Raw genomic sequence first — 22,462 nt, 5'->3', positions numbered from 1 at the left:
TCTCCGACCATTCAGCGCTCATCGATTGTTCCTCAGGTATTGTGCGTCTTGACCTGCCTCTGCTGGACGTTCCTCCGACACCACACAAAATTAGCCTAAGACCGAGTGATTTTGTTCACGTTCCACCACAGGTATTGAGATACATCGAAATTCCGCCTTCTACGCCAGTTCCCGATGGCAGTTACATCTCCGTTCCCATAACTGCCGTCGTTCTCACCCCCACCTTGTTATCGTGCCGCATACTCCACTGAGGGACTAAGACACTCGTACATATCTCCCTGCGGTGAATTTCGGGCTCGCTAAGCAAATTCTGCCGAAAAACATCGCACTAGCTACAATCACTCCTTTCGAAGTTAGTTGCATTGAGACTTTTGCCGTCGACACTTCCTGTGAGCCTTTCCGGTCTGCTAAATGTACTGACAACGACATTAGGAAAATCACCGCCCTGAATCTCACTCCTGCAGAGACCGAACAGCTCTGCAGTCTATTGCTTTCCTACCAGTATATGTTCCACTTAAACTACCGACCCTTAGGCCAGACGTCCATTGTCAAACATCGTATACATACAGGCGATAATCCACCCATCCATCGGCGACCGTACCGAGTGTCAGCTTCGGAGCGTCACGTCATCAAAACGGAAGTAGACAAGATGCTAGCGAAAGACATCATTGAGCCATCGTCAAGTCCCTGGGCATCCCCTGTCGTGCAGGTCAAAAAGAAGGACGGTTCATGGAGATTCTGTGCCGATTACCGCCAGCTCAACCGCATAAAGAAGGACGTCTAACCACTACCTCGTATCGATGACGCCCTTGATTGCCTGTACGGGGCACAGTATTTTTCGTCCATCGACCTGCGGTCCGGATATTGGTAAATCGCTGTCGATTATCTAGATCATGAAAAAAACGCCCTTATAACGCCTGATGGTCTTTACCAATTCAAAGTTATGCCTTTGGGCTATGCAACGCTCCGGCTACCTTTGAGCGTATGATGGACTCATTAGACCAAGGATTCAAGTAGTTGAATTGTCTCTGCTAACTAGATAATGTTATTCTGTTCTCGCCCTCATTCAGCACACACATTGAGTGCATTTGAGCTGTACTTGCCGTTTTTCGCAAGGCCGGTCTACAGCTCAATTCCAAGAAAATTAACTTCGGCCATCGTCAGATTACTGTTCTCGGATATGTCGCCAATGCGACTGGCATCCAACCGGACCCAGAGCGAATTTGCGTCGTGAAAGAGTTCTTTGTACCACGGTCCGCCAAAGATGTCCGAAGTTTCGTGGGTTTTTGCTCTTACTTCCGCCGCTTTGTTAAAGATTTTGTCACGATAGCACGCCCTCTCACAGATCTGAAGAAAAGTGTGGCGTTCTCATTGGGATCCTCTCATGCCGCCGCCTTTTCTCGCCTTACTATCATTCTCACCACACCACCGATTCTAGGACACTTCGCTGCTTCAGCCCCTACAGAGGTGCGCACCGATGCCATCGGCCACGAAATCAGTACCCTCTTGGCACAAGTTCAACACGGCCATGAACGTGTAATCGCGTACGCTAGCCGTCTTTTGTCACCTGCGGAGCGGAACTGCTCTATTACCGAGCGCGAATGTTTGGCCGTTGTGTGGGCATTTCCGATCCCCTATTTCGAACTGTGCTTTTGTGCATCTCCGTTTTTTCTGGTTTGCCTACTTTTCTTCCACCAGTCCTCTAATCGCCTCTAACTAATGCCTACTTTTCCACTGCTCTCGCTGAACCCAAGTGCTTCAAGGAGGCCAGTGGCGCCTATATCGACCGCTGAGTAGACGTCTTCACATTCTAATAAAACAAGCTCCACAGTCTTCCTAGCTTTACCGCAGCAAGCGCATGCTTCTTCTTCCGTCTTATATCTCGCTTTACAGGTGTGTGTTCTAAGGCATCCCGGTCTCGCTTCGAAAATAATGAGCTTCCCTTTGAGTTATCATAAATTTTCTATTTCCTGATTTCGTTTTTTCCTCTTAAGTAGTTGCTCATGGCAGGTTTCTTTTCCATTGCCGCCACCCATGAGATTATCAGCCTCTCAATTGTAACGGACCACCAGGGGCTCTGTTGGGTTTCGTCCTTAATGGATCCCGCAGGGAGGCTTGGGCGAAAGGCTTTGCGGCTGCAAGAGTATTCCTATTGGGTGGTGGTAGTCTGGTCACCTACACTAGCACGCCGACTGCTTGTCCCCTTACCCTGTACACACGGCCGCCAACGCCGACATGGACGCTTCCGCGAGTGTTCTTTCCGTTTCCCAGCTTTTGGACATGGCCAACGAGCAACGCCATGACGCTACTTTGAGGACGCTCATTGACAGAATGGAATGTGCTCCTACTGATCCATCGTTACGGTAGTTCGTCCTCAACGACGGGATATTGTACCGACGCAGTTTTCATCCTAATGGCCCTCCCCTTCTACTTGTCGTTCCTCAACACATCCGCTCAACCATGCTTCAGGAGCTTCATGACGTCCCAACTGCCGACACCTTCGGTTTGCTCGCACTTACGTCCGCGTTCGCCGCCGCTTCCACTGGCCCGGCCTCGCACGCTCCGTACGGCGCTATGTAGCTCCTTGCAAGCTATTTCAACATCGCAAAAAGTCAGCAACGCTTCCTTCCGGGTATTTACAGCCGATCGACATTCCACCCGAGCTATGCTTTCGCGTGGGTTTGGATCTCCTTGGCCCTTTCCCCGAGTCCAGCTCCGGAACAGGTGGATCGCTGTCGCTACTGATTACACGACGTGCTATGCCATCACTCAGGTATTTTCCACGATCTGCGCAACCGACGTCGCCGATTTCCTACTCCGGGATATCATTTTAGTACATGGCGCCCCAGGACAGCTCCTTACTGACCGCGGCCGCATTTTCCTCTCCCAATGATCGCCGATATCCTACGCTCATGTTCTGCCAAGCACAAACTGGCTACCTCCTATTATGCGCAGACCAATGGCCTTACTGAGCGTATTAATCGATAAGTGACATGCTATCGAAATAAGTTTCAGCCGACCACAAGGACTGGGATGCAGCTCTCCCTTATGTCACGTTCGCCTCTTCATCACGCCACGATACTGCTGGGCATTCCCCCTTTTACTTAATCTTCGGTCGTGACCCTATATTACCATTGGACACTTCACTCCCCTTGGTATAGGAATCGACGACCGAGTATGCTCGCGACGCCATTGCCCACGCTGACCGTGCGTGCCAGCTTGCCCGTACTCGTCTGTCGGCATCGCAGGAATCTCTACATAACGCTTACAATCGCCGCCATTGGGACATATATTTTTCACGAGGCTCTCTCGTGCTACTTTGGTCCCCTTGCCGCCGAGTGGGGCTCTCCGAGAAACTCCTTGCGTGCTACAAAGGCCGTTACTGTGTTGTACGTCAAGTGACCAAGGTCACTTACGAGAAAATCCCCGTGACCTCCGTCATGCCACCCGGTTCCACATCACCTGACGTCGTACACGTCTCTCGGCTTAAGCCTTACTATGCCCTTACCGATGGTCCCGCCTGAAGCACCGGGGCGGTGCATTTTCTGCCGGGGGTCGTGCTACGGTGGAAGAAGAGGACGAGGTGGTCGACGGTGAAGACGACGAAGGGCCAACAGCCTCTCGGGATTCAGTGCTGCTGTATATATACCCATCGTGTAAATACATCGTGTAAATAGTTTATACCCGTGACAATATGATGCTTTGCAACTGGTGTTTGTGAAATCCTCGATGACGCCGAAAAGCAGTCTTTGTATCATCGAAGGAGAGTTTTGAGCTATTACTGCTTGTTTATGGGCAGGCCTGGATTTATGTCGAAGTTTGGTTAGGGAACTGTGGTCGTCGAGGTAGATGTGGTGGAATCGGAGAGGGCAAAGGCATTGCTGGTGACGGCAATTAGCTCTATGTATGGGATCGTCGTGCCGTTGTTGATGTGCTTGAACTCCTCGCTTAAGTTTGTCACCATCACTTTCGCTTTGCTTCAGTGTAGTCAAGCAACCCCTCTTGTGAAGTAAGTTTCACGGTCGAGCAGTAGACGTTCGTCGCCCTCGATTATGCCTTCTAAGTATGCTGCTGACGCAAATGACAGTGCTGGAGAAAGTCTGGGTGCCAGCTTCATTTTCGAGCACGCTCAAGGCATGGTGACTGCGAGAACTTTCCGCCGGGGTCACTTGAGATTCGGGAAGCGTTATGGATTTGAACTTCATGTCGATGATTGCGCCGTGTTGGTTCAGAAAATCTATGCCGAGAACGGCGTCTCGTGGAGACTATTAGAGGACAACAAAGGTGGCAGGGTAAGTCCGACCATGAGCGGTAACACTTTTTGTGCAGATACCAGTCGGTCTTATCAGGTATTCTCATGTGGTCCATATTTGAGGGATTTCTCATGCAGTCTTAGGTTTTCCTGCTAGGCGTCGATGGATCCATTTATGACGGAGTATTCAGCTTCTGTGTCCACCAAAGCGATGACTGCGTGGCCGTCGAGAAGCAGGTCGAGCTCAGTGGTTCGCTGTCTTACATTGCAGTTTGGTCGATCCGTTGGATTACGGCAGGATCGTGTTGTCCTGTGGGGGAAACGTCGCGTCGTCAGGTCTTTTGTCGGCATATTCTTTGCTTCCAGGCTACGTCGCGATAGCGGTGTCTCGTTGATATGTCGCCGAGATAGTTTTTTTTCGGCGTCTACTTCGGCAGCAGAGGATTGTCAGTTCGATGAGCAGCAACCGCACATCCATCGGTTGCTGCTTTTAGTTTTCCGGTTATGGGCTGATGGACCCATGGTCGATGCTGCGGCGTCAGGTGGTGGCCTGTTAACGGCGAACAGGACGATCCTCTAAGGCTCCCCTGAGTGGAAGCGAAGTAGCCGGCGATATCACGTGACCGTTAGCGTTGCTGTGGGCAAGGTGCATTGACGGCGAACCCTCACAGTCCCACGTCGCAGTATGGGCATCGGCGGTAGACGTGGCTGGCTTCACCGCAGTGACAGCAGAGTGTGTGTTGGCCGGTTGCGCGCAAAATGTCCGTCCTCCTCGGGTAGCTGCGCTGGACGACGTGCGGGCGTGCTTGCGGCGGCGGCAATGAACGACGGAACTGCGGCGTTACGGGGCCCTGGCGACGGCGGGTGAAGGCGGCGTAGGTCATTGCTTCCGGCTGGCGTTGCGGCGATGCCGGAACTTCTGGTACTTTCAGTGACCGCTGAAGCTCTGCGTTAACTGCTTCAGCGATCGAGGCCACCTCTGGCTGCGACGTTGCGCACAGCTTGTGCAGCTCTTCACATACGACCGCTATGATCCTCTCACGCAGGTCGTCGGCGCCTGGCGCTTGAACTTCGACGCACTTCGTTGTCAGCGCACGGCGGTTGTAGTGCGTGGTGCGCATTTGAAGCGTCTTCTCGATCGTTGTGGAGGCCGGTACAAATGCAGCGTCTGTCTTGGGCGGGTTGCGTATCAATCAGGCGAATAGTTGTTCTTTCACAGCCAGCATCAAGAACCGCACTTTCTTTTCTTCAGACGGGTTGGGGTCGGTGTGGCAGAAGATGCGAATCCCCTCCTCCGTGAAGATCGCAATGTTCTGGTCTGGCACTTGCACTCAGGTTTCTAAGAGAACTTCGGCCCTTTCATTTCGTACGAAACTTGGGATGGTCTTCACGAAGTTCTCCCGAAATAGGTCACACGTCCCAGCTCCAAATGGCCTCATCCAACGAAAAATATACATTGCGCAGCTTGTCGTCGCCGCTCGAATTGAACGCCGCGGTCATCTCGTATAAGTCTCCAGCCAGGTTTCAATGTCTTCAGCCGATGATTCACGAAAGGTCGGTTACTCCCAAAGTTGCTGCAGCAGGACGGGGATGCTGAGGCGGCCATTGGGGTCGTTTGCTTGGCCTTGATCCATGTCGTCTCCTCGGGAAGTGGCCCGTATTCCATAGCAGTCATGGTTGCCCACGGCTAGCTCGCTGGTCCTTCGTGATGTTGGCGTTGTCCTCTCGTTTCGTGCTTGGTGCACGGCTTTGCTGGGGCATGCGGTACATGAACGCTCAAGTACCTCCACCAGATGTCACATAGTAGTAGTGACGGTGACTGATGATGCCGAGTTAAAACTGGGAGTTACAAATTTAACTATTTATTGTGCAAACTTATGCCAAGCAAAACAAGTCTAAAACTGAATCGCAACAATGGCGCCAAGCAAAGTCGGTCATCGTCCAAAATCTCATCAGCGGGTCAAGCGCGTCAGCTTTTATGCATCACCCGTCGAAGGTACTACTGTTATCACTGGTTGAACATCTTGAAGGGTCAGCGCAAAAAGATGATGACAGAAGGCAGGAACACACGAATAAAGTTAGTTGTGAGTTCAGCGCTGTCCTTTGTGTTCCTGCCTCCTGTCATCGTCTTTTTGCGCTGCCCCTTCAAGATGTTCAACCAGTACCAACTCGCCCAAATGTCGATCCTTCTACATGTTATCACTGGTCCCCGCGTGGTCTCCAGAAACTACTACACAGTTCGTGTCATGCATGCAATCGATAATACAAGGCTAGGCGAGGACATACACAACAGATGGCATGAAATATAACAGTCGCGTAAGTTCCAAATGATGCAGGCGCGTCTTGTAGTTAGCAATATTGCTTAAAGTTTGTCAGCCGGGGAACAGCGGTAACCGGAGGAAGATAAACAAGCAAACGTGTCAATGTGACGATGACGCAATAACGACGATGGAATGGCATTGTAGTACAATGGAATAATGACGAGTTTATGGCGACCCCATTACGAAGACTGCATGACGACGATGGCGCAACGATGACCACGTGACGACAGTCGGATGGCAAAGCTGAAATGATGACGATGCAATGACCCTGCTGGGTCATTGCATCGACCTAGCTGTCCAAGCTATTAGACAACTGGTTACTCGTTCGACGTACAAGACCTAACGACGACTTCATGACAAGAGGCGGATGACGAACTTGGGATTACGACAATGAAACGTCCACGACGCTACCTCGACCACATACTTGGCAGCCCAAGCTTGCAGACAACTTAAGCCACTGGGCAGATGTAAGAGGATGGATGGATGGATGAATGGATGGATGGATGGATGGATGGATGGATGGATGGATGGATGGATGGATGGATGGATGGATGGATGGATGGATGGACGGACGGACGGACGGACGGACGGAGACGGATGGACGGACGGACGGACGGACGGACGGACGGATGGACGGACGGACGGATGGATGGATGGATGGATGGATGGATGGATGGATGGATGGATGGATTTAAAACGCCTGAAAACGGCAAATAATGCCAATCGCACTTAGAAAGGGCAACCTGCTAACATTCTAGTAATTTCAAAGATTTATAGTCGATTCAAGTAATTTGAATTTCACAAGCGATAGAACTTGAGCGACTATGTTCGCAAGTACAGGGCTGGCTGATTGAGCAGATTTGAATGCAAGGCTCTTCTGGAGCGGGCAAAGGTAACAGCTAAGGTAAGTATGCCGCTACTGTGTATAAATAAACTACTGCGGCAAGCACAGCACATTCTTACTCAGAAAAAGCCTGCTGCCAACGGAAAAAACTAAACCGCGAATAATTGAGTGAACAGGAGAACAGACATTTGGGCAAGATAGGTAAGCTTCACCTTAAGAACAGCTCCAAAACACACGGACAGGGAAGAAAACAAGCGCACGGGCGCTTATTTGAAACTAGGAAGTTTATTTTTGAAGAGAACACACATTAAGCACGAAATGCTTTTAACTCCCGTTGTCGATGACCTTCCTGTGAACTTCAGCAGAAAGCCAAAGCCGTTATCTGGGCACTCAAACGAGATCAGGGCAAGTTGCGAGAACAAAATGAGATCATCCGGGCAACCAATCAAAACTTTGAAAAATGTGGTCTCTGGCCCCCAACCTTTTGTGCAGGACCGCATTACATGAGCTCGTTACTGCCGAAAAAGTTACAAAATATGTTGCTTACGAGTTCTACCTAATTTTTGTTTAAAATATCATTCAAGCTGTAACTCCTAGTACGCTGAAGTTTTATTTGCAATTTCCAAAAGGCGAAGTTCAGAAGGCAGATACAGCTCCTCATACACTTAATTGTCATCTTTCAGCGCTGAGACACGGTTGCCTGTTCAACGCCAGCGGTCCGTGAGTTCCGCGGCGCGGATGTTGTGCCGGCTCGAGAAATAGCGTCACATTACGTAACCAAGCCGGCAGCGTCCGGTGCCGCGGAAGGCTGTTTGGCCGAGACGGTACTATACTTGCAATGACGTTCAGTTCAAAACAGGTCCCTGTGCTTCGGTGTGCTGTGGTGGTGTGCGCCTTTGCGAATATGGACTTTATCCATTTTAGGACTGTGGCTAGTATATTCTACAACCAACCTGCTTTGCCGGTAGCCATTTAATGCTTACGTCTGCTCTCGATTATGGCAAAGCCCTAATTTCTTTATACATTATCATGCCACGTGCACTACAAAAACTTTATACAGCACGGTTATATGTAATCATGAGCATTCTCATACAGCCCGGACATCAACATAATGCACGCATGAATACGCCTCATCTTTATTGGTCCTCTGAAGAAAATTCAATGCACTCTGTGTTATTACACTGAACGGTAACTGATGGACATATCTTCTGCTTGGCAAATATGGTACTACTATTCTATACTATGCTATTAAATATGGTACTACGCTTCTGCTATTCCCCTTATGAGTTGAGTAGTACGACAGCGAACGATGGCGCTTTGCTCAAAACTGGGTTCGCAGCTACATGTTCTACGGTGCGATAAGATAGCATGTCGCACTGCTCCGATGTGCGACATCCTATCATTCTTGCTAGCCCTTTCTCGTTCTTTCATGCGTTCTTACGCTGTTTTTAAGACGATTTAGTAAACATGAGAACAAAGTATTTCCCAAGAAACAACAAATAAAGGTATAATAATATTTCGAGCTGTTTCTGCTGTATCAACAAAACAGAGCCGTAAAATAAGATTATCGCGACAGTACGTGATGCGCCTACATGTGCGCCGTTAGGAAAAGCAATATCACTGTTGCCTTGCACGTAATCCGACATGAATGAAGAAGGCGTGCTGCTGGTAGGCTTAGCTACGAAGTGCACGAGATACAATGTGAAAATTCTGAAATACCAAACTACAAAATCGAGCCAGTACATGTATGTGCTAAATACCATCAGAAGCTAGCAACGTTACGCATAATCTAATCGTTATGCGCTACAGCAACTGAAGGTGGCCAAGTAGGGAAGCTACACAGAGATGCGCCTTGCTCTACTGTAATCTTTGGGCTATGGCTTCAGCTTGTCAATGGGAACGTTACAGAAATCTCTGGAGGCCTCGCTTGTCAGCTGAGAACGAGCCCCTCAGGCTAAATAAATTCGGAATGCGCCAACTTACCACTCTTTTCCGACTACAGGGTGACGAAGCAGCTTGCTTGCTTGCTTGCCTCTTCCTCACTTGTGGCACTCACCCACTACGGGGGACTGGCCAAGAAGACGACGGTGAAAGATTAAAGGGAAGGGGGAGCGAGAAAAACCTAAATGAATAAGTAAATTGGGGTGATTTATAAAGTTTATGATAATTAGGAAAGAGATTTACCCGACAGATGCAAAAATGAAAATAACTGTAATTACATGTACACAGCAATCCTTTTGGTGGAATTAGAATAACTTGCAATACACAATGAGCGATTTATAGAGCTGTCCAATTATTGATTTCGCGAATTAACATGGCGGCCCTCTTTTGTCACAAAGATAGTCGCAAATGGTCACGGAGATGTTCCTGTGGTTATAGCCCAATAAAGAAGCCTCGGAGTAGAGAAGGTGTTGAGTTTGGTTTGGTTCGGTGCCTACGGATAAGGCTCAACCCACTGCTGGAGTCGGCATGCGGAGAACCCCCAGTGATCTTAGTCCTCTTTATAGTTTCTCATATCACCTCACGCGGCGATGTTTCAGCATGCTCATAACCAATTCCTCGTCCAGAGTAAAGGTGATCGAAATACTTGCTAATAAAATGACACTGTCATGAGTGTCTTTTTTTTTGCCCTCTTGCACTTCGGTTACTCCTCGCCACGTGCTGAAACAAAAACAGTTGCACAAGCTGTGCTCCATAAAAAGACAGCCATTGGCCCTGGGTGCTAAAATACTTCCTTCACCGCTTACGAGCTCTGAAAAACGTGGCACTGCCAAATCATTTTTATTACGCACTCACACGTCACTTTCACATGCGCACAGAAAGCACTCGGACTATAACCACCTCACAAAAAAAACTTTTTGCGGTGTAATATCCAATTAGCTTACTAATTCATTTCCATTTTATCACTTCATGTTTCCAATAAATTGCGCTTCAAAATATTTGATATTCAATGGCTTAACATTATTCTGCACAAGAACATTAAAATAATAAAGCAATAAAAAATTAGGCAAGAGTTCGCTAGATGACAACAAGGCGGCTTTGAGAATGCAGCACAGGGTATGAGCCACGTGCTGAGGCAGCAGCAACAACAAGACAAGGCACGCGCGCTTTCGAGCCCCCAAATTTTAAGAGAATATATGGGAACGGCCCGCATCAGTCCCAGACTGATCCCTCAGGACCTAAATAAAGTTCTTCATACCATATCATACGGGCAGAGAAAATACAGGACATTCAGAGTGCGTACCACTCTTCACGTAACAGCGCTACAACGCACTTCCAGAGTTAATCGCCGTTTCTCGTTGAGGGAACTGTCTCGTTGGAATGTCAAACGGACATTCGAAACGCGGGACGTAAAAATTCCCACGTATCGAAGCTACGTGGCACAAATCCCGCATCATGTGACAAGCGGCACCATATGATGATAACGATGACGATGCTAATCTGCTGATATCCCCTATGAAAAGGGGCTGTGACAAACAGTCACCTAGCCTGCTTCGTTTATTCAGGTACGCCATGTTTTTCGTTCTAGCATTTTTGGATCTACCTCTTTGATTTTCTTTTTCTTTCTCAAACCTGCCCTATCTACCTTGTACGCCTACCTATGCAACTGCTACATTGTACGCCACCTGGTGTAATAATACGCAGCTGCAATGCAAAGTGTGCACGTATCGGCGCTAGGTGGCGCACATCTCACATCGCGTGTAAAGCCCCTTAAACTTCGTAAAGTACTGCCACGCTTTGAAGAATGCCGCCTCCTCCTCCAGCGCTCTGGCCGAAGCCGACGCCGCATCGCTATTGGCCTAATGGCATCACGTGGCCCCTTGCGCCGGCTTCGTTTGTTTACAGTCGCGCTTCAGTGCCATCTTTGCTTGAGAAGCGGCGCTTGTTGGCGGCATTCCTTCCGTTCCTATTCTGTGTTGTTTTGATCTTGTGAACGCCTTGAAGGATGTTTTGTGGCAAGTGCGACGTCGCTTCACGTCATTTTCTGTTACCATGACCTGCTGCGCTTTTGGATGCCAATATAGTTTCAGCAAAGGCAAGAATATGTTCGCGATACCGTCCGGTAAGCGCAACGGGTTAAGAGGTAAGACATGGCTTACCGAATCGGGAGGGAGAACTTCCGACCAACTTCCTCCGCGCGACTATGTGATGTATGTTGTGGCTCTCTTGGAGTATTGTATGTGCCAGACTTGCGTATTGTGCTGCGGACAATAGCCTAGTAGATATTGCACAGTTAACTGTGCATGTTGTCATTTGTACGCACGCTTTAACATGATCTTTACGCAACGCCTGCTTTGCTTATATACGCACTACGTGGTCGTGTTAGTCATATTTGGTGCACTTAATCGTTTGAACGCCAACCGGCTTGAATTCGCGGGCACGCGAGGTTGCGTGCGATGACGTGATTACGAAATTTTTAAGATTCAGCGCAGTACTTTTGATAAAATTTCAGTCTCGATCATGAAAGCGCCTCAGGAGAGCAACTCTCTGCCTTTTGTGGTTACTTACTAGCCTGCTTTAGATAGACTAGCTTTGTTTGCCACATTTGTTCGTGGTCCTCGTTGGCGGTCGCCCGGTGGACTTGCGATACAGAGGCACCGATGAAAAGCGTGCGTGCTCTCCCGAAACCGTGTTGCGCGGTGCGTTCGTCGCCGAGCGACAGCATCATAGGTAATTGAAACGTATGTGCTAATTCGCGTGAGCTTTAAAGTGTGCGAAGCTTCAGATGCGGCGGTGGAGCACTCGCAAAGAAAACGTGCGGTCGCCCGCCCATTCCCTGGCTGGTTTAGTCGTCGTTCGTGCTTAGTCGTTTGCTCGCTCGTTTAGCTCGCGCGCTCATATAGTCGTTCGCTTGCTCGTCTATGCCACTATTAGTTTCTACAGTCACTATACCTAATTGACTCTTAGGCTGGTGAGTTTATTTACGCAATGAGACAATAAATGGTGCACACGGACTTGTGACTGCAAAGGCAAATCTGTAATGCATCTATGTGAAAATGAACTGCTGACTTGCAACTCGAATGCCGTTTCATATCATTTTCACCTATGGATAAAACATCATTTCACTTGCCGCAATTTCGGCCGCGTTATGGCGGGGGGATTCTTTGCGCGATCATGACTTCACTAATAAAGTCATGTCTCGCAAATGTTACTTCGAAGGGAGTGCAACCATCCTCAATCCATGCACCTCAATGCAACTCGGTTCGCGACAAGGACGTCACTTAGTAAACGGACAAACCAAGACACGATGAAGTGTCATTCGTGATAAGCCATTAACCTGATAAAATTACTGAAGGCCACAGTGGTCTTGTTTGAGATTGAGTCCAGCATTGTTATCGCGCTCCCGCTTCGCGCACGAATGCTAAGAACTCATTTTATTTTCTTGTGTATGCTGTGGGGATGCGCGACCCTCGCGCCTCCCCTGATGTTTTTCCTGCATAGCGCGTCTCCTGTAGTGCGGCTTCGCCGCACACGAGGCGGTCCGAGTGGTACAGGCGCAGTCCGAGAGATGGCGCTAGTGTTCGCGGCTGCGGGGTTACCCTCGGCGGGAGAGACAAGGCGCTCTCTTGGGTTCGAGACAGCCAGCAGGAACGCACGGACCTGCCGCGCGTGCAGCGCCCCTCTTTCCCGGCGGGTCGGCGCGCGGCGGGGGACGTCTCCCGCGAGCACGCGGCGACCGATGCATCTGCGAGACCGCCTCGCGTGGCCGCCTTCGAACGCGCCACGATTCGCGTGACTATACACGCGAACGACCAGGCGTTGGGATCCAGCATGGAGCGAACATATTCGCTCGTGAGGACGCGGTGAGTCAGACTTCTAGATTCGTCGCGCGCCCATCGGCATGTTTTGTGGATAGCAACTCGGCTAGCAGGCATTGATGTATGAAAGGTGCAATAAATGCCGTTGTGATTGTTTGCACTACTGTGTTGCCGTTTCTTTGTCCCAAGAGTACGGTGTGAGATATCCCACATCAGACCCCACAATGCACAGTCGTGACTCGATGATCGGCCGCGGTATTTCTGTCGGCGTTGGGACACGAGAAACATAATAACGCCAGCGCCCACCTCTGAGGCTTTGCGCGCGCTTAGATTGGCAAGCATGCACGTTCGCGGCACTGTAGCTTGTAATACACTTTCGAACCTCCAGAGCAGTGATCTCCGTCAGCGTTTGTACGTCATGGCTAATACGCGCCGCGAATTCACGTGGTAAGGGCAGCGCGGATTCTTTAGGCTGAAGGCTTGCTGGAAGCCAAGAGCTTGTCATTCGATGGTAACCGTGTTATTTACAACCATTCGCAACAAGATCTTGCTACACGCCCTTGACAAATGTTGCGTACCTAATTGTAGGGCACGCGATACATTGGCAGTCGTCAACGCACAGCGTTAACACTCCTTCAAATACTTTTTAGGAAATAGTTATCAAAAAATGAAGCAAAATCCGCCGTTACCGAATTTAAATAAGCATCCGACTAGAAATTCTACGCTGTACACGAAGTTACGCGCAGCTGGAAAGCCAACGTGAACGCCTAAAGAGCACTGCCTTGCTATGCGTGCATTCACTCTGCGAAAGGTCGTCTGCTGCGCTCGAGCATCGTAGGCGGCGTCATGGTCGAGGAGGGAGCGTGAAAGAGAGGAGAAACGAGGAGGAGTGAAGGCGGAGGAGGAGAGTGGCACTACTTTACGAAGTTTCAGGGGCTTTAATCGCGTGTCTCCTCGGGCGCTAGGACGCGTGTATAGGGCATGTTTCCGCTGCAAATTAGCAAGCGCTCTACACATACAAATGTTCATACCGCACACTCAGATCTTGAGTGCATGGAGGGTAGTTTGGATCGAGTAGCCCTTTAAATTGACCTCGCCAACGTCTTTGATAAAGTTCAACACGATTTTTTTTCCGACTACTGCTACATATTTAGTTGCACATTGGAGATGTATTATACAATGGTATAACAATTTGTCATAAAGACTGCCCTACAAAGTTAATTGTGCACCGTATCCTTTCAGCTATAATGCAGTTACAGTCATCCGTCCGTTAGGATTGACAGCTCTCGCCTTTACTCTTCGCTATATACTTGGAACCACTTCGCTTAAGGATGCTTTGGAGCTCAAGCACTATAGGATACAGGTACGCAGATGAGGAAATTAAAGTTCTAGCTTGCGCGGATGACACTGCCTTTTATTGCGTCGATAGACCCAGTATTACCGAGGTAGTAACCAATACCTTGCGTTTCTACGAAACTGCAGGAGCTAGTGTATATTTTCATAAAAGCAGAGGTTTTTGGCTAGGTGTGTGGGTGCTAACTCCCTCTGTATTCTGGAATATTCATAGGAATCAGTCTCCACTTCTATAGCTTCGTGTGCCTCTGCTAACTACCGTAAAAGTGGACCTGATTAGACGTCCACGTACTATCTGTCGAAAGGTGACAACCTAGCAGGGACATGACCTGGCAGGGACATCTGCATGTTTTTTGGCGTTTACCAAGCCTTTTCTTCCACACGACCGTCTTGTGGATTTCTGTGCGCGACAATTGGTCATGCGTTAATTTTACATCAATATAGTCCGTCATCCTTTCCCTCTCGCAGTTAATCGAACATGCCTTGCGTCACACCTCCCTTTTCGTTTCATCACGAAAAGCTTTGCTCAAGAATTGCCGTTACGGGGCTTCCTAAAAGAACTTGGTGACACTATTTCAGTTTTAAGAGCCAGATTCACTCTAGCATATTTGTTTAGCGTTGATCGAACGTCACTAAATATAGTACTTATACCTAATCTTTTCCTTGAACCTATGTACCGAAATCCGTATGTGTCTGTCTTTCGTCGAGATCTTCTTTGCCGTGTCCGTAGAATGTGTATTGCGTCAGCAGCGAAAACCTTTTTAAGCTGCCCATTCCACCTTGCCAGTTAAAACATGGCTTCGGGAAAAAGAATTATATGCAGTGAATATATGTGAATATGTACTATATAGACAATTGAACATCGCTTTCTTCTTCGTTTACAAAGAACTATAAAAAAATACCTTACTCTCATATCTTATGGTATGCACTTTCTTCATTTCAAAAAGACAGTCAGTAACAAACCAGCTGATTTATTTATGTTATTAGGACTCTATTCATGCCAAGCCACACCTCTCGACAAGGTCTTTCTTTGGAGGAAGAAGTAGTAAGTAAATAAGTAAGTAGTCAGTAAGTAAGTAGTAGTAAGTAAGAAGAAGTAGAAGAAATGTAGAAGTACCTCACATGGAGCTCCGGCTTTTTCACCTCACAGTGAACGTCAACCTATAGATTTCCTGGAAGTAACGATCGCCATGACTGCGGGACGTCATCTGGACCAAGAAGAGCTCAAAGTCTCGCCAAGTGCTTCCATATCCTTCCATAAAACGCCACATTTCGTGCCCGGTTTGCCAGCCGCCGCGTTAAAACGCCGGTTCGGCAGCCCGGCTTCTCTACCAACTCGTCAGGCAGCTATGGAAATAGGAGTGGAGGGGACTGAAATCGCCCCAGAAGAACTAGACGAGGCAGGTTGGCTCGCCACCCATAATAACCTACAGCGAAGCAAACCAAGCCATACCGAATCGAACGCCATACCACGTACAAGAACTAGTTCAGTAGCGCAGACGCCGGCGTTCTGTCCGCGTCGGCAAGGGCCGAAGCCTCCACAGCTGCCGGAAAATTGCTTCAAAGTGGTTCTCCGACCGCGTGACGGATTCAATACAGCCAGCTGGAGCTCCGCGCTCATCACCGATAACATCATGAGAGCGGCCGCTCTGGAAGCGGCGACGCAACTAGAAGACACGATCCGAATTAACACCAGCCAAAATATCATTATTGTTAGCACACCAAGAGAAGACAACGCCGTCAAGTACAGCCAAATGAAAGTGGTCAAACTGCAAGAGAAAAAATTCAGCATGACTACCTACATTACGGCGCCCGAAAACTCCGCCAAAGGAATCATCCGTGGAATTCCGTATTACGACACACAAGAAGATATTATTTGAAGTTTGGCGCGCAATACGTCCCAGGTCCCGCATGCCAGGCGCATGGGCAAGACGCTCTCAGTTATCATCGTTTTTCGAGGTGGAGAAGTACCACACTACATCAACTACCGAAATACTACGTACCGATGTCTACTGTACAAGAATAAGATTGAAGTGTGCGGAATCTGCCGAAAAGTCGGCCACCGGGACGATGTGTGCCCCACCCCGAACGAAAAATGTTGTATCCGGTGCGGCAAGCAAAACCCGCCCACGGACCATAACTGTGAACTAGTGTGCGCTATCTGCAACGGCAACCATCTCTCCGGCTCAAAGCAATGCAAGAAGCCTTTCCAAGTCCCCTACATCATCCGACAACGACAGTGGCAAAAACTCTCGGTGGAAGTACAAAACCACCCCACAGAGGGCAGACAAAGTAGATCGCGAGACCGCCGATCGACGCAGAACAGCCAAGAAACAAGTGCAAGCTTTTTCCCAGAGGATCGAGTAGCAGGAGCCGATCTCGATCTTACCCGAGACTAAGCTCAACTCCGAGCGCCAACGACTCCGGCGGGACGTCGCGGAACAGGTCGAGTTCCGGAAGACGAACGACACCGACTAATAGTGTTCCACAGGTGAGCTGGGCTAACATGGTCTCTTCTCGCAATGCTCAGTATCCTAAAACGCAGGCTCTCGAGGCAGAATTCCAACAAATGAGGCAGTTAATAGAACAACATGGAACAGAAGTCACTAAGAAACGGGTAGATAACACCCGACTACAAAAAAGACAACAGGAGCGCAGTGAGACGCCGTGCCCAACCCCACCGTCTAATCCCTCACGCAACACCATAGCACCACCACAAACACGTAAGGCAGAAGATCATACAGACAACTCTTAAGACAGATCCTCGAGATTCGAGAAACACGATTATATGATTACTGAACTTGCCAACCAGATGCTTCAGCAGCACCAGGAGAATGGTGCCCACTTGCAACAAATAAGCGCACGTCTAGACACTCTGGAAACCAGAACCACCAACCTAGAGTCTCCGGTAAGCGCGACCGAAGCCAAAGTCCTTCGTTGGGAGTCGAGATTCACATCCACGGCCTCCGGCTCCCTTAAGGGCGTGGCATCCAAACCCTATGACCGCCCATCCATAATTGAAATCTCCGAATCGATCGCTGAACCACCGCCACCTCAAAATGGCTCCCACTCCTAACTACAAGATCTGGCAGTGGAGCTGCCGTGGGTTTCGCCGCAAGCGGGGAAATCTTCAGCATTTCGTACGGGGCAAGGAGGCCCCGGATATCATTGCCTTTCAGGAGACGGGAGGCCACGCAATATTGGCAGGGTACAAATCCAAATAATGCTTCTGGGTCGGATTCCTCCACCGCTATTCTAGTTTACAGAAATCTAAGAGCCATTAAACGTGATGCTGAAGAAGTCGACATAGACCACGTCTTTATTGAACTCATCCCTAAACGTAAGGAGAATGGAAGCATATTCATCCTTAATGTCTATAGTAGCCCAAAGTGCCAACGCCACAAGTTTGGTACCCTATTCGGGAAGGCTCTCAGAATCTCCCAACAAAGGCCTTATTATTATTAGGTGACTTTAACGCTCCCCACACTGCATGGGGATACCGCACAGAGGTGGTCCATGGTCGTAATCTTTGGCTAGAAGCCTAACAACAGGGACTGACTCTCATCACAGACCCCCAGGCACCCACCCACCCGTATCGGGAATAGTGTCAGTGTTGACACCACTCCCGACCTAACTTTCATCAAAACATAGGCGACTATGATTGCACTAATACCAGGGAAAGCCTCGATAGCGATCATTATATCATAGAAATCCGCATTCAGGTGGGTCCATCCCACAAGAAGGGCAAATGAGTCTCGCTCACGGAATGGGACCGCTTCTGCCAGATTCGGGAAACAACCACCACAGAGCATATAAACGATCTTGAGGCCTGGATCGGGGATCTCAGAGATTGCGTGAAACGCGCCACGAGGGAAATCCCTGAAGACGATGGTCTGGTCGAGGTGGATAGCCGCCTCCTACACTTGTGGGAAGCCACAAAGAGCATGAAAACCCGCTGGAAAAAGAATAAACCGTACACTCCTCTTATAAACCGTACCCGGCCTGTCCTGGGCCTTCATCTTACAAAAGCCTTTGACAACGTAGCGCATCATGCTTTACTGGAAAATCTGCAGTACCTAGGTGTAGGCCAGAGCACCTACAACTACACCAAAGATTACCTCAACCACCGCACAGTGAAACTAAGAATAGGAGAACTACAACCGCACAAGATCCATCTTGGAAGTCGTGGCACACCACATGGATCCGTCGTGTACCCCTTCCTCTTTAATTTAGCAATAATACGATTACCGGAACAACTTAATCAGATTCCAGATCTACACCACAGTCTGTATGCCGACGACATCACCCTGTGGGTGGGTAAAGGTAGCGATGGAGATATAGAAACCACGCTACAGCAAGCTATAGACACGGTTGAAAAGTATGTGACCGACAAAGGCCTCGCCTGCTCCCCGCAAAAATCAGAGCTATTCCTACTCAGAGCCCCTACAAACCTCAAATCTGACACTGCACCACCCCCAGAAATCACTGTGCGAGCCGGAGGAGGCGCGATCCCGGTGGTGACAACCATCCGTGTACTCGGCCTCTTCATTCAAGCTCACGGGTGCAACGCCAACACAATTCATAAACTAGAAGCATGCGTTCAACAGACGATGCGACTCACCTCAAGAATTGCCAACCGACACTCTGGCATGGAAGAAGCCAACCTCATAAGGTTGGTACAAGCCTTCGTGCTCAGCCGCATTACCTACATCACCCCGTTGTACTGCCTCAAAGTGGCTGAGAGAGAAAAAATAGAGGCAATTATCCGGAGGGCCTATAAACAGGCTCTTGGGCTACCTATATGAACGGCCAATGCTAAATTGCTAGCCCTAGGTGTGCACAACACCCTCGAGTAACTTGTGGAAGCGAACCTTATAGCTCAATACGAAAGGCTAGCTCAGAGTGCCGCCGGGCGAAACATCCTTCAGAATCTCGGCATCAACTATGAGTCGGTGAAAAGCACTAGAGTAGACACACCCCACGATCCGAGGCGCCATCTCAAAATTAATCTACTCCCTAAAAACATGAACCCGGAATTCCACAAGGAGGGCCGAGCGGCCCAAAGCCCTACATCAGAAATTCCACGCCTTCAAAGACGTAGTCTATGTCGACGCAGCAGAATACATAGAACGCAACTATATGTCCCTTGCAGTGGTGGACTCCTCAGGTCAAATACGCGCTGGTGGTTCAATCTGCACCAGAAGCTCTGAAACAGAGGAAGATGCGCCTATCGCTCTGGCATTACATTATTACATTATTACAGCATTACATAATTAGCGATTCCAGAGCAGCACTACGCAATTTTGCGAAAGGTCGGATCTCAAATCCCATAACACACATACTAGACACCAACCAACACCCACGACCAATCCAGATCATTTGGGCACCAGCACACTCCTCCCTACCCGGCAACGATGCCACCCACACTGCCGCTCGAAGACTCGCCAACCGAGCACCCGGATGGCTCACGGTAGGATCAGAGAGGGATCGCATGGTCAGTTACAGGGAAATAACTCAGCACGACAGGTTAGCCAGGGCTGTGTACCCGCCAGCGCACAAATCGCTTAACAAGCGGCAAGAAGTAGCTTGGGGACGACTTCAAACACCTACCCCAACCCCGTAGCCTATCACCACTACTACCCGGACCAATACCCTAATACATGTAACCACTGTAAGAAAAAGCGGACCTGTTCCATATTATGTGGTCGTGCCCAGCCGAAAATCACAAAAATCACGAAATAAGTAATACTGAGCAGTGGGAGGCCGTGTTGCTCAGCCCCGACCCTGACCTGCAGGCCAAGGTCATAAAGAAAGCTGAAGGAGCCGCCCGGGCCCAGAGGATCGTGGCTTACTAACAATAAGGTCATCCGTCAATACCTTGTTTTCATATAAAGTCTTTACTCACTCACTCACTCGAGGAGAGGCTGCTCAAGTGTATAGTGTGGTTGCAACCTTGATAACTTTCCTCAATAGGTTTCGCGCCTGGACGCTTGTGCTTGTTTGTCCGAATTTTGAACTTTCACTGGACTGCGCAGTAGGTGGGCATTTGTTTTTTCATGTGTGTCCAAATGCAATGTCACAATTTTTCAATGACACTACTCATAATTCCATGCAATAAAGAAAAAAATGCGCCTGCGTGGCTCAGTGGTAGAAAAATTATCCATAATTTCTGTTATTAAATTTAGTTACGTTAGCTTATATAATAAAAAAAAATGGCTGTGGCTTAGGTAAGGTTAAGCCCAGGATGCGAAGCATACTAGCCTTTATTTTAGTTGTTGAACCACTGTTTAGCCTGGTGAACTGCTGTTGCTTGGCTATATTTGGTTCGGCTAGACGAAGAAACAACTCATGCATTACTGCTTCGCCTTCAAGAGTGGAACGCGACAGCGTTCCCGTCGACCCGCCAAGGCGTGTAAGACAATGGGCTACAGGGCAGCGACTACGCGCCCCGCATTGGACGCGGTGAGCGTCGAGCAAAGCAGCGGTCGGCGCGGCAACGAAATGTGCGCCTGAGCAAGAGACGCACGCCTTAGAAACAGCTCGTTTCTAAGGCAACACCGCATTCACTAGAGGCGCTTTTGTACCGCTTTGAAGCATCGTACTCGTGGCTCAGTGGTAGCGTCTCCGTCCCACACTCCGGAGACCCTGGTTCGATTCCCACCCAGCCCGTCTTGCAAGAGTTGAGCCAAAGCCACTTCTCCTCTGTCGTGACGTCACGGTGTCACGTGGTTTCATGGCGACACCGCCGCGCCTGAGGAGCTGGGTTGAGCTCTCGTAATATGCTTCGCATAAAATTCTTAACAATATTTCATTACACTTCCAAATTACAGTTCTATCGTCCCACGCTCCACTATGCAAATCTAGTTCCTCTCTATTTCTAACCATACGGAAAACCACCTGCTTCTTGGCCAATACCCCATAGTGGGTACGCGTCACTGTTGAGGCCACAAGACAAGTAGCTCACTCCCGCGCATCAGGCCCAAGTTCGGTCCCGGGGGGAAGTGGTTTTTTGTTCTCTCGTTCTTCCCGACAGTTGCGACAGACACCGGCGGCGGCGGACACCATAGGCAACCAAACGACTATTGGAGTGAGCCGTTTTGACTTGACACCTTACGCTGTGAAGTCTCCCTGAATCAGGCCTACTCCTTGCTCGTCGTGCCTTCTGGACTTCGTACAATAATTTTACAAGCGGGCCATCACGAACGGGCTTCGAGTCACTCGCATTCACCCGCACGCTGGCAAGAATTCAGAACGAATACTGTTGGCCCAGTCTCCCCGCCTGCGCTGCAGAGCACGTCACAATCTGTAGAGCTTGTCAAGTACGCAAAACACCTCTGTTACAACTTGTTGGACAATTAGAGGTGATCGACCCTCCTTCAAGTTCCTTCCAGTAGATTGGAATGGACCAAATGGGACTGTTTTTGACGTCAATGGTCGGGAAAAAATGGGTCGTCATAGGAATAGATTACCTCACTCCTTTTGCTGAAACGAGAGTGCTTCCAAAGGGTAGTACGGCAGAAGTCGTACAGTTTTCAGTTGAGCCCTGCGACACGGTTCGCCTGAGGTGTTCATCACTGACAAAGCAACAGCACTCACAGCTGACCTGACGCAAGTACTTCTGCAGTAAAGCCGCACAAGCCACTGCAGGGAAGCGGCTTACCATCCTGGCAGAAATGGCCTAACTGAGCACGCAAATAAAATTATCGCCGGCATACTGTCAGTGTAATTATACATCGAGCACAAGTCTTGGAACGCCGTGTTCCCCTACAATACTTTCGTATACAGTACCGCAGTACAAGAAACAACACAGGTGACGCCATTCAAGTTGCTCTACGGAAGAGAGTTCGAGATGACGCACGACGCCATGCTTCTGAACATGACTGACGAAGAAAACCTGGATATTTCATTCTACCTGCAGCGAATAGAAGAGGCT

General features: G+C 49.2%; 1 protein-coding gene across 6 annotated transcripts in view; it reads right to left on the bottom strand.

The window, feature by feature from the left end:
• The window catches only part of LOC139049594 (phospholipid-transporting ATPase ABCA3-like), a 259,493-nt gene extending 250,021 nt beyond the window's left edge, over positions 1 to 9,472 (bottom strand). For 3 of the 6 annotated variants that reach the window (XM_070525159.1, XM_070525164.1, XM_070525162.1), the window contains exon 1: positions 9,401 to 9,471. The gene's annotated coding sequence lies outside the window, so the exon portion shown is untranslated. Of the gene's footprint in view, positions 1 to 9,400 lie in introns of all 6 variants that reach the window. The other 3 variants (XM_070525163.1, XM_070525161.1, XM_070525160.1) reach the window with 2 other exon arrangements.
• Positions 9,473 to 22,462: the final 12,990 nt, after the last annotated feature.

The sequence above is a fragment of the Dermacentor albipictus genome, chromosome 9, assembly GCF_038994185.2.
Source record: "Dermacentor albipictus isolate Rhodes 1998 colony chromosome 9, USDA_Dalb.pri_finalv2, whole genome shotgun sequence".
NCBI classification, from domain to species: Eukaryota; Metazoa; Arthropoda; class Arachnida; order Ixodida; family Ixodidae; genus Dermacentor; species Dermacentor albipictus.
The sequence above is the reverse complement of the archived record's forward strand: the minus strand, read 5'-3'. Positions and strand labels throughout refer to the sequence as shown.